The 15,997-nt window shown below is 42.3% G+C and overlaps 1 protein-coding gene across 4 annotated transcripts in view; it reads right to left on the bottom strand.

Moving 5' to 3' along the window:
* LOC119176926 ((Lyso)-N-acylphosphatidylethanolamine lipase) overlaps positions 1 to 15,374 on the bottom strand; it is a 116,505-nt gene extending 101,131 nt beyond the window's left edge. For 2 of the 4 annotated variants that reach the window (XM_075877932.1, XM_075877933.1), the window contains exon 1: positions 15,105 to 15,374. The gene's annotated coding sequence lies outside the window, so the exon portion shown is untranslated. The remainder of the gene's footprint in view (positions 1 to 15,104) is intronic. The other 2 variants (XM_037428266.2, XM_075877934.1) reach the window with 1 other exon arrangement.
* Between the last annotated feature and the right edge of the window lie 623 nt (positions 15,375 to 15,997).

The raw sequence follows: 15,997 nt of genomic DNA, 5'->3' as shown, positions 1-15,997 counted from the left end.
GAGCAACTGCATGCAGCCACAATAAAGTTGTTGAGGTTCATTCTGCACCATTTCTTGACCCCAACTGCACGCGGACGTTCTCGAAAGAGATGTGCAGAAGCAGTATTTATTTGGTGGGAGACCTATACGTAATTACCTGTCTGTCACTAATTTGTGTACGTCATAATTGACCTTGGCGCGCGTTTTGGCATTAACTTGAACAGCGGTGTGACGCTGAATAAAGTTAAGGGTAGCCACCTCCATAAAACAATCAGTTAAGGATTGAAAATGAGTAAAAACCCCTTCTATATTGTGAAATAATGTGCATAAATTCTAATTGCGGAAATTAGTAATCGTGGAATTGCTAAAAAGGCGCTGCTGCCCCAGCATGTAGCTCGCGGATTTGCGTGAACGAAATGCAAATGTTAGATAGAGTAGTCACGCTAAAATACCCATGCAACATTTACGTGCGAAAGCGCATTGCCTTGAAACAGCTGAGGATAGGCTGCTGTCACTGACACGCGTGTACGTCGCGACACAAATAAGCAAAATTGCTCGCAGCACACGCAAGTGCGAGAATTATGTGTAGGTTTCGACAGCCGAACACAGCCTCGTTGCACTGGTATCCGCGAATTTCGGTGAGCAAAACACCCATGGTTCATGGGGAAGCACTAAAACGACACAAGAACACACATTAATCGTATATACTTGCAGAACGGCGCACCACGAACCGAAGTCGGAGCCGAAAGCGCTCATTGGGGTTGTCTTGAGTTCATGAAGCCCTTCAAATTATTATCTGATGAAATGCATGCGCAAACAAATGGATATGGCACGAAAAAAGTTCGAAATTCCGCCGACTGTTTGGAAAAAGTCACTTGGTCATACCCCGCAAAAAGACTCGCCTCAGGGAGGTGGCGCTGTGGTGCAATGGGTAAGACTAAAGGTAAAACATCTGCTTCACGTGCATGAGGTCCCGAGTTCAATTCCAGTGCTGAATGTGGTTTTCAGATGTGGGTAGTTTAATAGTAATGGTCTTCCAATTACCGATAGCCATAATATCGACCTCATTATCGGCGAAAAACCACTCTCAGGTGCATAAAATATTTTTTTCTGCATTGATGAACCATTGATAGCTTTCAATTGAAAGTCCTGGGTCAATTTTCCATCCTTGTCAACAATCGCCTTAGTGATATTTTAATTGATCCACAACGTACTTTCCATCGCCATTTCATTTTATCTCAATTATAAATCTATATAGAGTTCATTGATGGCTTTTCAATTCAAAGTCATGGGCCCAATTTCAATCCTAGTCGACTATTTCCTCAACGGTATTTTAATTGAATCGCACGTTTTTTCGATGCCATCTGTTGTTATTGCTCAATAACTTCTCTTTGTTTTTCAATCAAAATTTTTGTATAGGTGTGCTTGAAGCCCGTCTCCTCCATTCGGGTCCATCCTTCAAAAAGTTCGCCCAGTACACATAATGTATTTTTATTATTGAGATTTAACCAATAGTAAGTATGTCCTAAACAATGAATGAGGTTAGGCGCTATATAGAATGAAGTAGAAGAAGGACCGTTGGGCTGGCGATACTCCCATTCAAAAAAGCTATACATCCACCGAAGAGCCTTCACAAATTCCCAAAGCACAAACAGCTGCGAAGTGTTATTTATTTATTTATTTATTTATTTATTTATTTATTTATTTATTTATTTATTTATTTATTTATACCGAAGGTTCTTACAGGCTTCGTCAGAGGCAGTGGGTAAGGGGGCATCACAAAATAAGTGACCACGCATAATACATACATATTATCATGCAGGGTGAAATGGCTGAAAGCATGCACATAACTTCATGAACAGAATCAAATATTGCCTAAAAGTAACTGTAGTGGCAAAAGAACAAATATTAGTTCAGTGTATTAAAATAAAAAAACACAATTAGAGAGAACGTCAACAGATACATCTCGTGCACGTGTAGGCAGTGCGAAACTAAAAAAAGACATAAAAGTACAAGAATATTGCCATGCAAGGTTCGTATTTTTCCTTTTGCCTCATTTGGTTTTCGCTCGCAAAACCTGTCAGAAAACTGCACCTCATTGTTTGAGATGATTCACGATCATTGTAGATTGTTCTGTTAAGATTGCGCGCGAGACGCAAACGCTTGACATTTTTCCTGAGCTTGCGCGACGACCAGGGATAAGGCTAGAATATTTTATGGCACGTGTATAAATGCCGACGCTATGTTCGCCGCTATCAGTGACAGTGTCGTGCTGTAATTTGAGCTTCCTTTTACGGGGCCACACGCTCGGCCTAATAAACAGTTTAACCTGAACACGCAGTCTTCTCCCTTCGTCGCGTCACGACACCGTGACAATATAATTGTGAGCTCTCCCAGAACACTTTCTAGAATTTTTAAATGCAAATAATTGAAGATATCGGATAACAAGTCTTTTCCCTATGAAACTTGGAACATGGGACATTGCAGCTAATAAACTCACGCTTCGCTCTTTTCAGTGCTTCGACTTCTAATGCGCAGGTGCACAAGGCGCGCGCGCGTGCTTCGTTGGAGTAATAGTTTTGTAGTAAACACTTCGTGTTAATGATTAAGCATCGCGTACCCGAAAGCTCTGAAAACGCGATATGTGATGTGAGGCTAAGGTGAACAGACAATGTGCACAAGACACACGTAGAGTTGATTGATAGGTATGTGGGGTTTAACGTCCCGAAACCACAATATGAATATGAAAGTCGCCGTAGTGACTGACTTCGGAAATTTCGACCCCCTGGAGTTCTTTAACGTGCACCCAAATCTGAGCAGACAGGCCTAAAGCATTTTCGCTTCCATCGAAAATGCAGCCGCCGCCGCCGGGCTTCAATCCCGTGACCTGCGGGTCAGCAGCCGAGTACTTCAGCTACTAGACAAGAAACACGTAGATAGTATATCACATTGTCTCTTCGATAAAAACTATATACAGGTACACACTGAGTGTTAGGAGATCCTGCATAGGTGCACGGGACTGTGTTAAGACAGTCGCTTTTGCTGTGCATATCAAAGGCCCTCTGAAAATATCCATGAGGTCGTAACAGCAATCAGGCAGTGGCGTGCCCGACTTGCAGCTGAGCTGCAAGTCGGGCACGCCACTGCCTGATTGGGGCAGCCACTTAAAGGACGCACGAGTGACCATCAGCGCAATCTAGGGTCATTCGTACGCACCAGAGCGACCTCGGTGAGACTGCATGATGTGTTCCTGCTCTTGGCAAAATTACGCATAGTGGCAGCCTCGCCCTTGTATTTTCGATACCACCTGATATAGCTCCAAAAAAGAAGAAAAAATAATGAACAGGCGCGATCACGGCGATAAGGCAGCAGGTGAAAAGAAAATAGCGTCGACGCGCAACAAGATTATCTTAAAACGTACAGTATTAAATTGTAGACGGTGTACCATGCTCGAGGTGACCTTATAAAAGTACGGGAGTAGGAAATAATAATAATTACGTCTGTTTCTCCTCTTTCTGAGAGATCCAAAACAAAAGGTAACTTTTGTTGTTGTTGTAGTAGCATTGACACGTCACATAAATAGTGAGTAAGTTTGCTCTAATACGCAGCTTTCACTAAACTAAGATTCTAAAACTATGAACCAATGAGTGCAGCACAACGTTTTCAAGCGTCATACTGCATGTATAGCGCTCTTCGAGTAGGATTGCATTTCACTGTGTGTCCGCCGATCGAAAATGTTCGATTTTGAAAAAGCAGAGCATGTCATCAGTGTTTACAAATGACTCTCATATATTTTTACTTTGCCCAGGAATCAGCACTTCGTGTTATCATTAACACAAAATTATCCTGTTTTTTTTTCAGCTTTTCTTCGCGCATACACATGAAAACCTGGCCCCATCATCCGCACCCTCTTGCAGCCTCGGCGAAGAGCCGGCGAGCGCCCAATTTTCTCCGCAACGAGCCCCCGTTAGCCCTGCAGGGGTCCCAGAAAGGAGAGGCCGGAGAAAGGGCGTGCGCCACGGACAGAATTAGCGCAACGTCTGGAGCCTGAAGCGCCTTCTCGCCAGGAATAAAACGAAGCGGAGGCTTTCGTGGGAGTGAGAGGCGGCACGCTGTGTGACGGCGGGCAACCTTGGCCCGCATAAACGCGCCTCCAACCTTGGCGTAGCGCGCGTATAAACGCCGCCGGCGAACCTCTCAGCGACGATTCAAAACCGTTCTCGCGGAGACAGCGAAAATACACGCAAAACAAGACCACACTGAGCGACGCCAGCCACAGGAACAATTTAACGCACGCTTCTAGTTTACTGTTATGCAACGGAGTAGCTGCGGAGTAGCTGCGCACCAGTCATGCTGCAGCATTGCAAGTACATTATCATGTAGACAGGGACCAGCTGAGCATTAGCGAGGGTCTGACAGAGAGGTTGGCAGGTATACAATTTATGTATACAAATCTCATTGAAATGCTCTCTGACTCTATCCGTACTCGCCTGCCTCCTCCGTAATATTATTGAATGAATTAGTTCTCATTGATATTGTGCCTCACAATAATAAACGAGCCCGTAAGTTTACACCTATTTTCTTCCTCCGTAACGTGCACCGTATTTCGTTTATGCATTTGAAACAAACGTTATTTGCACTTTGCAAGAATAGTAGTTATGTGAAACTAAATTACTGTAATGTTGATTGTATTTATCATGGGAAAGCATTTCACAAAGCGCCACATAACTTACTCCTTAAGCTAAGCGTCATGTACGGTGAAGAAACACCGTTTATTCGCTGACCACTCACTTACTACTGTCGAAGATTCCGTATCCTCCTCTTGTCTTGTAGTGTCTGGTGTCATCGATTAATCTCCCTCTAAACTGTCAGTCTCTATATGTACCACAGCGTTTTATGTAAATGTGTGCGCAGGTGATTCGGTCAATCATTGTAAAATTAACTCATCATCACTATAACACTCTGATTCTGCCTTGCCATTATTTTCATATGGTGTAGTGAACGCTGATGAGTCCAAAGCTATAAGGTTTGAAGTGCTGCTATAAAACGAAATCATCAGCTGAATTTTGTGAGAAACTCAGAAATGTTTGTTTTGGAGCATTTATCCTGTTAGTGTGCCTACGTATACTTATGTGAACGCTGGAACTGCTTTCACTATAACCGTATCTCCACTGTTTCTATCCTTCACGTCTATGGGAGCACAAATGCCTCATAAGACCGGCAGAAAGTGCTTTCTATAGTCCCTGACACCTGCGTTAATAATAATAATAATAATAATAATAATAACAATAATAATAATAATAATAATAATAATATATTTACTAATAATGTTATCATGATTGATTTTATTTATTTATTTACCTTGCCCAGGTACAACCATTAGGTGCTTGCGCAGAAAGGAGCAAAAATAAAATAATAAAAAAATTAATACAGAAAAAAATCAAACAAAAAAGAGCGAAAGAAAACAGACAAAAAATAAATCCGTGCAAAGTGGGAACAAGGGAAGACAAGACGATAATCGTGGAATGGCAGTGAAAAAATAAAGGGAAATATACACAGCTATGACGAAGGCTTCCTGAAGACTGGAAAAGGGAAGCATCGGTACATCGTTAAAAGCTATCTTAAGAGTCCAGGGTTGCCACTGGTGGCTACTTTTTGCCAAATAGTAAAATCGTAGAGGTCCATGGTGATCTATAACTGTGGATAGCGACATGGCGAACTTTGGGCGATTTTCGACTTAGGTCTTGATTGAGAAATGCATTCTATGCTCATTGTGTTACCAACGAATGAATGAAATTTTGTCTTTGGTTTTGGACGCACCAGTAGTAGGAGAACTTAAAGGGTCATCCAGTGCGTCAACCTATTTTTCGTGTGTGTCTCTCCTCAAGTATTTTAGATCCTGGAGGTTCTGGTGCTTCCATCAACAAACTTCCAGCGATATCTAAGTCAGACGACTGCTTGGTGTGCGACAAGGTGGTGGTGTTGGACTAATGACGAAATCTATTGGGAGAGCAGGAGCTTAAAGTGCTCCCTTCAGAGCCGGAGTGTATCAGTGGTCGAACAGGTGGACGAGCACTGTCATCCATTGGTAAGCGAGAGTCCTTTTGCTGCACCGAGAGCAGCCAGGAGCAGTTTGCAGTGCTCTCGCCTTAAAAGCGGAGTAGCCGTAGTGGGACGAGTCACGTGGTCCTTGAACGTCACAGCCTCCAAATTTTTCTTCAGCCGGTGAGCGCGGCGGCAAAGGTAGAAACCCTGCGTAGTTTGCCAACCCTGTTCTGTACGGATGACTACGATGAGAGGTGCGCGTTTGCCGAATGAGTCATTGCACAAACATACTAGGTATTAGGATAATGAAAAATATGTGGCTGACCAATTTCACGCGTATTTTGCTGCTGCCGCACAAAAAAAAAATATGCCGGGGCTTGGAATGTTTCGACCACATGGCCTCTCCACTCATCACCCCCTTCACCTGCCCTCCAGGAGCGCGGTGCATTCCAATGGCAGGTTGAGTGGCCTTGCTCTCAGTGCTTTGCCCCCCACCCCTCCTTCTCAGCGCACTGCCCCTCCACTCCTGTCCTCTCAATGAAATGCGCCATAAGTTCTTCAGGTGCCTTAAGCTCGTCTAAACGTTTACTTCTGAAGTCGCTAGACGACTGGTACATCACGCAGTACTTTCAAAGCAGCTTTTCCGCTATTTTGTAGCTAAGTTGTTTGGTTATTAGACCTATGATTCTACCGCAATGAAATTCTTTAATTTATTTGAAAGGAGGCCACGAACGCTATGCCTCTCTTGTTGTAGTGACTGCTTCGCTCTCTATTCCCCTAAGGTGAAACCAATGCTGCCGCAAGCTTTTGATATGAGGTGCTAGAATTCGCGGGTGCTGCTGGTGTATGCTCATTGTCAGCGTTCGCCACTGCAGCAATCAGGATCTTGACACTTTCGACATCAAATGCCAAAGCCAAAAGAGTCTTTTTTTTTTTGTTTAGCCTTGACTACCGCTGAACTTCAAGATAAAATGAAGCTGGACCTCGGGAATTTTATTTCAGGAATCGAGTGTGGCTTTCAACTGCAGTCAGGGAGGTGAACAAGCTACACTGTTTGGGAAGAAGTTCTTTTCTGAATTACGGTGAATTATCCCAGAGCTTCCAGCGTTTACCAATAGTGTTCTTTCCATAATACCCAGGAAGTGCGTCATGGTCAAGAACCTAGGCACATTTATGGCTAAATGGTAAATTCATGGTGCGTGTGCAATACAAAAAAATCATTTATACGACTTTTTTCTACTGTTTTCGGCGAGTGTTTGCAGTAAAACAGTTGCAATGTAGCATTTTACATTATCTGGGTATATGGGGTTGAACGTTCTAAACCCAACATATTGTTATGAGAGACGCCGTAGTGTGGGGCTCTGGAAATTTCGACAACCTGGGATTCTTTAACGTGCACCCAAATCTGAGCACACGGGCCTACAACATTTTCGCCTCCATCGGATATGCAGCCACCGCAGCCGGGATTCGATCGCGCGACCTGCGGGTGAGCAGCCGAGTACCTTAGTCAGTGTGCCACTGTGGCGGCGCACATTTCACATTCTCCATCTGTTCATTTAGGTCACTATAAGAAATGGAACGAGGCGCTCGGTATTCTATTAGTTCGTACTCAAGAAGAATAGCTACTGATTGGTGTCTCTAACACGTATTTCCTTCAAAAAAGCTTTTAGTTCTTCCAGGGTTCGTAACGCTCTTTACAAAAGTGTTGCCACACCTTTCACACGAGGTTTAGCACACTTTCACCCTTAAAAACGAGTAGACTGCAATGGAAGATTACAATGAGCGTTTCATTCATAACAAATGGAAAATCCCATGTTATTGCTAAATGGATAACCAGGCGCCCCAAGCCCTTTCAGGGTGAAGCTGTCAAGGCCACTGGCATTGAAAAACGATGGTATAACTTGGGGGTTGTTGATGGTACTGTTTTCTATAGTGCTATGCGTAATTTTCAATCTTCAATCGATGGCATAACACACATATCTAGGGTGGTAACAATTTTGGTGAAGTTTGAAGAAAGATGACTTTTGGCGACTTTTTGCTCGCCATTTGGCGACATTAGCGCTAAAGTCAGTGGAAACCCTGCTTAAGACAGTGCAAAGCTGAGATAAAAACAATGACAGTGGACTGTGAAAAACATCAAGATCATGAAAGTTAACAATATATAGACTCAGTATTCTGTGAACAATAGAGTGTAGAAAGAAGTTGTCATGTACATCAAATGGTCTATTCTCTTTGGTTGGCTTACGTGGAATCCGAAATTTTACACAACTGAGCAGTAAAGAGCAGAATAGCATACCGCGAACGTAAAAAAATATTAGGTCAGCGCGATTTCGTTAGCCGTGAAGTGATGGCTATAATAATAATCTGGTGGCGTTATAACGAGAACCAGAGTTATTTCTAGCGAAACGGTTACTGTAAATGCTTATGATTTTTTTTCTAGCTTCGCTCAATGGCGTCACTGCAGATATAGCAATGCCATTCCAGATCACACATGCATATTCAAGTTGAGGAAGACGTATGGCGGTGTACACTTTGAGGAAGGGTGTAGGAGAACTAAATTCTCGAGAAATTCTACAAATGCAGCCGAGAGAACAAAGGCAACGCATGGAAGCATGTTTATTGCGAGCATAAAAATTTAGGGTGCTACCAAAAACAACACAAAGATCACGGAATTCATATACCTTACATGAGATAGAGATGAGAACAATATTACGGCAGTGAGAAATAATGCGGAATGTTTAAAACTATGCGGAAGGCTTCCTGAAAAACGGTAAATGGACAAATACATACATTATGAAAAACTTCTTCAAGACAGTGCAAAGCTGAGATAAAAGCAATCACAGTGGACTAAGAAAATTATCAAGATCAATAAAGTGAAGACTGTAGAGACTTTAGAGACTTTATATTTTGTGAATGGTAGAGTGTTAGAAGAGTTGGCAGGTACATGATATTGTGGATTCTGTCTGTTTAACTTACGCGGAATTCGAAAATTACCACAACTAAGAAGTAAAGAGCAAAATATCTTACTGTGAACTAGTTTGTAAAGAAATAGCAGGTTGGTGCAATTTCGTCGGCAGTGAAATGATACCAATGACAATATTCTGGCACTGTTAGAACAAGATCCAGAGTCATTTCTAGCTAAGCGATGGTTGTAAATGTCCGTGCATTTTTTTTTTCGACTCACTCAATGGCATTACTGCTGGATTTAGCAATGCTATTCCGGATCACAGACGCAAGGCCAAGTTGAGAAAGACAGATTCCGGCGTAGAATTTGTGGAAGGCTGTGGGAAAACTGAATTCTCGAAAGATTCTGTAAACACAGCACAAATGCCACGCATGGCAGCACGTTCAGTGTGAGCAGAAAAATTTGCATACTATCAAAAACACCATGATCACTGATCTCAATAAACACTTAATGACACGCTACATTGACAGAGCATGTAAAGACACGATGGGTGTTTTGCGAGATATACTAAAGAATTTGGACTTTGAGGTATCCAGAGAGAGGATATTGTTGTAACATCATTCGGATAAAGAACACAAATCTGACTGTAGCAAGCGACAGTCGTTAACTGAATTAATTTGCTTAAATATCGTGATGTCATTGGCATGCAAGAGGAAGAAAGGGTAACGAGTTGTATAACAAAACATTGTTAACGTAAATTAAAAATAAAATTGAGCCTAATATCAACCAGTGAGGAACCCCACTAGTGAATAATAATAATAATAATAATAATAATAATAATAATAATAATAATAATAATAATAATAATGTCTTCGAGCACGCCCACGCAGAAAAAAGAATAAATATAATCAATAGAATACCTTATTCAGAATAAAACCAAATAAAAAGAACGAAAGCGCAGAGGCAAGAAAAAATCAATGCAGAGGGGGAAGAATACAAAAAGACAACACGAGAATTACTGAAGGGGAATGATGAATATACATAATCGTCCGGAAGGCAAAAGGAAATATTTTGGACATTGTGCAAGTCTATGTTAAGACAGGGCAAAGCTCGCATAAAAACAACGACTATGGACAAGGAAGAATATCAAGCTCAAGAGAGCCAACAATATTGAGACTTTGTATTCTGTGAACGGTAGAGTGTTGGATGCGGCTGGCGGGTACATGGCATGGTTGATTGTTTCTGGTTAACGTGCGCTGAATGTGATTTTTAACAAAACTATGAAGTACAGTGCAGTATATTATACCGTGAATTGTAGCTTCTTAAGAAATAACAGGTCAGTGTGATTTAGTCGGCAGTAAGGGGATGGAGACGATAATGATCAAGCAGTATTAAAACGAGATGAACCATTATTTTTAGTGAAGCAATGGTTGTAAATGCTTAGGACATTTTTTTGGACACACTAATGGTGCTACTACTACATAAAGCAAGACTCCAGATCACCGACGCATACTTAGGTTGAGGAACACATGCTGCGGTATACAATTTTTTAAAGACAGCCGAGATGACGACAGCCCCTCATAGCCTAATAAATAAATAAATATTGATCATCATCATCATCAATTATTATTATTATTATTATTATTATTATTATTATTATTATTATTATTATTATTATTATTATTATTATTATTATTATTATTATTATTATTATTATTATTATTATTATTATTATTATTATTATTATTATTATTATTATTATTAACAATTTGTAGGATTAGTGACTGTGGCTTGGTCGTCTGATCCACACGTGTGACCCCTCCCCCTCCAAAGTTGAATGTCTCTCAGCAAGGTCGTGTAGTGGAGCGTCAGTTACCCGGCTTGCGACGACGTTCTGATGAGTCATGCTCCGCTGATCGTGCCGTCACGAACAGCAAAAGAGCATCCTATACGGAATTCTCGCATATAATATGAAGCTCGTGTGAAGAAATGCAAGTCGACCGTCTCGTCAACAGCTGCGTGAGCGCGTATCGGCTGAGAAAGTCACCGCTGCAAGAGCAGCCTGGGAATCATGGCAGCGGGTGCCGTGACTTCGTCTGGCTTTTCGGTCGTGTCGCCAGATAAACAAGCCTCTCCTTCCGTCCCTTTGTCTTTGTTTATTTTCTTTTTGTTTTCTTTTTTCTGTTTTGCGAACGTGTAAACGGCGTGTTCACACTGAAACGGTAGACGTATAGGCGCTTGGTCGTACGTGTTAGCCGCGTGTTCGAACCAGGCGCTATACTTTACACCTCCATTTGTAGTGTCGGTAGATAAAAAAATTGAGTTGTTTTATGTTCATTTACTTACGCCACACACGAAACCTGCGCAATAAGGAGGACGTTTCGGTCGTCGAGAACAATGAGCGTCCTGTCTGAGAGCGACCGGCGTCGAATGACCGTTACACGTGCGTCCGCTGCGTTGCTCACCGCGTGCTCGAGAGGAAGAACAGGGGATGGGTTCGAACGCCGTCCGTTTCGGCTGACGGGAGGAAGCAATCAACTATCGTGGCACCCGAGACGTAGATCGAAGCAGGACCTGTCGCATAGGCTAAAGGGGCTTGTAAGGACAAGTGTCGTCAACTAATGGAGCAATCGAACATATATATAAATTGGACCATGCAGACGGTTATTCACAAAATGCCTTCCTCAAAGAACGGCCTCATAAACTGCGCCCGAGAAATCATTGAGGGCATATACAAATGGTGAAGCAGTTGGACTGATAGCCTTCACTCGTCCGCTTTTGTTACCACGCTGTCACTTCGTACCCTTTCGATATCACAACATGCTGTCAACAATTGCCTCCACAGATTTCGTCAAAATAAAAAAATGAGAAGAAAAACAACTGTCGTCGTGCAAGGCAAGTAACGCGGGCATACTGAACTGGCACAATTCTGTCACTAAAGTTCACGTCACTGACTTGACAGTTCACATTTTCTGCTGTTTCGAAAATCTTTCTAAGTTTTATCACCGAGCTGTATAGAAAAGGCGAGTGTCACTAGAAGAAACGTATTTATTCTGTGGGGGAAGTGGACATGGTGCTTAAGCATTTGTGCACATAACGTAACTCGTTCGTTCTATGACCAGCCCCGCCGAGGTGGTCTAATGGCTAAGGTACTCGGCTGCAGAGCGACATGTCACGGGATCGAATCCCAGCTGCGGCGGCTGCATTTTCGATGCAGGTGCAAATGTAGGCCCGTGTGCTCAGATTAGGGTGCACGTTAAAGAACCCCAGGTGGTCGAAATTTCCGGAGCCCTGCACTACGGCGTCTGTCATATTCACTTGGTAGTTTTGGGACGTTAAACCCCACATATAAATCAATCAATCGTTCTATGATCACACTCTTTCACTAAGGGAACCTAAACATGGAGTTCTTTTTCGGTTCGAAATTTACACGTAAGTACTGAAGATGCGAATGCGAAATGACATGCATGTAAAGGCGCTCTTCTTTTTATGTGCACCCTGCTTCTTGTCATTCAACAGAAGACATGGGTGATGATATATATATATATATATATATATATATATATATATATATATATATATATATATATATATATATATATATATATATATATATATACATTAATGAGATCTAACAGACAGTAATGCCAAGGAATGTACAGGGGAAGTTATTAGAACCAAAGGAATGTAAATAAGAAGATAGAAAAGTGGATGAAAAAATTACCTGCCGTGAGCAGGAACCTACGACCTTCGAATAACACGTTCGATGCTCTAACCACTGAGCTCACGGCTGGTTATTTTTTCATCCACTTTTCTTTCTTCTTATTTACATTCTATTGGTTCTAATAACTTCCCCTGTACATTCCTTGGCATTACTGTCTGTTAGATCTCATTAATATTGTGTTAAATACACGGAAAAACGAGCCCTTAGTTATACACTTCTTTCCCTTATATATATATATATATATATATATATATATATATATATATATATATATATATATATATATATATATATATATATATATATATATATATATATATATATATATATATATATCCGCCTTCACCTCTAAGCATATGCTTAGAGCTTGGAAATGCTTTCCTTTTTCTCGGGTTAGCCTCTGCGAACCTTCCTTTTTTTCCTTTCTATTGTTAGAATGAACAAGTACCTAAGGTTATTGCTTATAACTGATTTCGGTTACAGCTTTTTGTGATGTACTTCTTCTATAGCCATGCGATTTATTACCGTTTATTGAATACTGCAGACATGTAATCCAAGCATGGAGGGGGGTGATGTTGACTGTGTTTTGCCAAAAAGTTTTAATATATTTTCGCAGATTGCGATGGGGTTCTAATTATACAATTCAATTCAATTACAGTACGAAGAAAAGAAAATATTATTTCGATGTGTCTGTTCTTGTAAAAAAAAGTATCAGTGTGGTGGTGTAGATCTTTTTTTTTTTTTGCAGCGATACATATATACACACCTCACCCATATCCCGCGTGTTCGCTGTTGCGTGTTTATTCCGACAGCTTCTGATTGTTTTTGGTGTTTTTTCTGTTTTTTTATCATAAACGCCATCTCCTAGCATAAATCATATACCGCCGTTTATGGGTCATCCTGTCGGTTTCAACCTGTGTCCAATGGTTTTACCCTTCGGCCATACTCCCTATCAAGCGGCCTGTTTAAGATTAGGTTGGGAGAGAATATGAAAGTACGTAATAATTAAGATTGTTGGGGCACGTGCTCGTACAGGTTGTTAAGGCCACCCTAATATCGGCTCTTATAAATGATGTGCGCTATACTATCATCACAGTTCAGTGTTGTTGTTTTTTTCGGGAGCTTCACGCACAAGAATCGAACATCAAGTGCGGGTGTCATAATTATCTAAGTTAAAAATGACGCACATGTATAAAGACTGTCGGCTTTTTCACAAGTGTTTCTGCATACAATACACGTGAACTTATCATTTTTTGTGTGTCCCGTCTTACGTTTTTTCCTGCGTTTGTGCTGCCTTAGTATATGAAGATAGCTCTCTTTTTCTCTCAAACTTTCTTGGTCGTTTTTCTATGGGAACGCGTGCTTATGGATGGCGTTACTCTCAATAAAAAAGCAAAAGCTGTGATGTTTTTGTAATATTATTTTGTTTTTACGAAAACGTGAATAGGGCGAACACCTGGGAAGAAGTGCACAAAAAATGCTCAGAGTTCTGTTAGCGAAAAAAATTATGATAAAGGAAACCTAGGAACAACGCCAAAAAAGCCAATTAAGCTATTTTAGATCACTCAGGAATGGGCAAGCATACACACTTAGCTACGTCACCTTACACCCCGGTTACGGGTATTATTACGTGAGGTATTTACATATACCAACGCAATACACGCACATAGCACACCTCTTCAAAACATGTGACCGCACAAGTGTCCTTCTTTAAAAAAAATGAAAAAAGTGAAGTTGCGGGCATCTTCTTCTAAGCGGTTGGCGATGAGTTCACCGTTGAGACCAGCACGCAAAATATATTATTGCGACACCAGGGTGATCAAGTATCCCCATGCTCTGAGCAACAGAAACTCCACAGTGGCTATACTTCGCGCGATGCGCAGTTGCGAGACCTTCGTCACAGTAACATCATGTCATGTTGAGAATGCCTGCTGTGGAAGCTCCGAGTGTGGCGCGTCAACTATTGGTTAACGCGGCACGCTACTGGGCTTTGAAGCTGCTTTGAAACATACGGGAGTACAGCCAAATGTAGGCATCAGCAAGTCGGAAACGTTCGGTAAAACTGATCGCATATTCTCGGGAAAATAGCCTGAAGAGCAATTGTGGGGACAATAAAGACAAAAAGTGCGCACAACGTATGCAGATGTCAAGCAGGTATCCGGAACGATCGCATGGTATCGCAGGCAACAAGAACAAAAAAAAAGATTGACTGGTCGTGAAAGTTACTTCATCACCGAACTTTGAAAGACAGTGAGTAACGCCACTACAGCCAAATTCCCTGTCGCAGAAATTGCGAGTTCCGTCCACTTCCTAACTATTTACACTCGATGAAATAGTGAGAACCAGGAAACTACAACAAACAAGCCGCTATTCGCAGCTGAGACGACACAATTCGCTTCAGCGGTGGCTACATCGAAGCGGCGGCCAAACAATCGCACAGGGAGCACTCACCGTGAGACGGCCGACGCAGCTGCAGAGCCCCGGGTGCAGCAGACGACGCCTGCGCCTCAGGATCGTAACAGCGGACGCTCGACTCCGTAAAACGACAGCAACGCCTCGCTTCGCCACTCTGGCTGCGCGCCTGTGCACGCAGTGAAAATAAGCAGCGGCAGGCGAGACGCGAAGGTCGACGTGTTATCTATCTTGGTTGCCTCGTTCTACAAAGGAGCGACGTCGAAGACCCCGCATTACCGACGTAGAACGAGGTTGCGTCACAACGCCTGATTACGAGCGATGACGACTCGAGCCAGGGTCCGCCCGTGCTATCGGTTTTGACTCGCCTCCTCACCCGCCATCTCCTTTGCGCCAACGCCGCTTCTCTTTCCGTTCCTGCCGCGGGGGTGTTTACGCCCCCGCGGTGCCTTCCAGTGAAGCCGGACGCACGTCGTTAGGAAACAAAACTTTTCGTTTCTGTATCGCAGCACGGCTTCGCGTATTAGGGTAGGAACACGACCGGCGCACCCTCGTCGAACAATCGAAGAGTTCAGGGCAACTTGCTCTGCACAAATGCTGCAGTGTCACTTTGGCCTTCTCCCCCTGCTGCCTATAGATTATCGCGAGTGCGAAAGAGATAAAAACAATTGAAATATATTTATTAAAGAAAGCAAAAAAACAATTGAAAATAAGCAAAGCTAACGCTGTACTTTGGGTGAACGATATACTTTATTGTATTGTACTAGATATCCTTTATTGTAGTATGCCTCATTTTCACAGCAAACGCATCCCCCGTTAAGGCAGGCATTGTCCGCACTGCGTAGTCACCTCAACCTGGCGCAAAAATGACGTGGGTTCGTGAAGCACAGTGCGAGTTCCAAGCGCTGATATGCAACTTATCTGAAGTGCTC

The sequence above is a fragment of the Rhipicephalus microplus genome, chromosome X, assembly GCF_043290135.1.
Source record: "Rhipicephalus microplus isolate Deutch F79 chromosome X, USDA_Rmic, whole genome shotgun sequence".
Lineage (NCBI taxonomy): Eukaryota > Metazoa > Arthropoda > Arachnida > Ixodida > Ixodidae > Rhipicephalus > Rhipicephalus microplus.
This window is presented reverse-complemented; position numbering and strand designations above follow the sequence as displayed.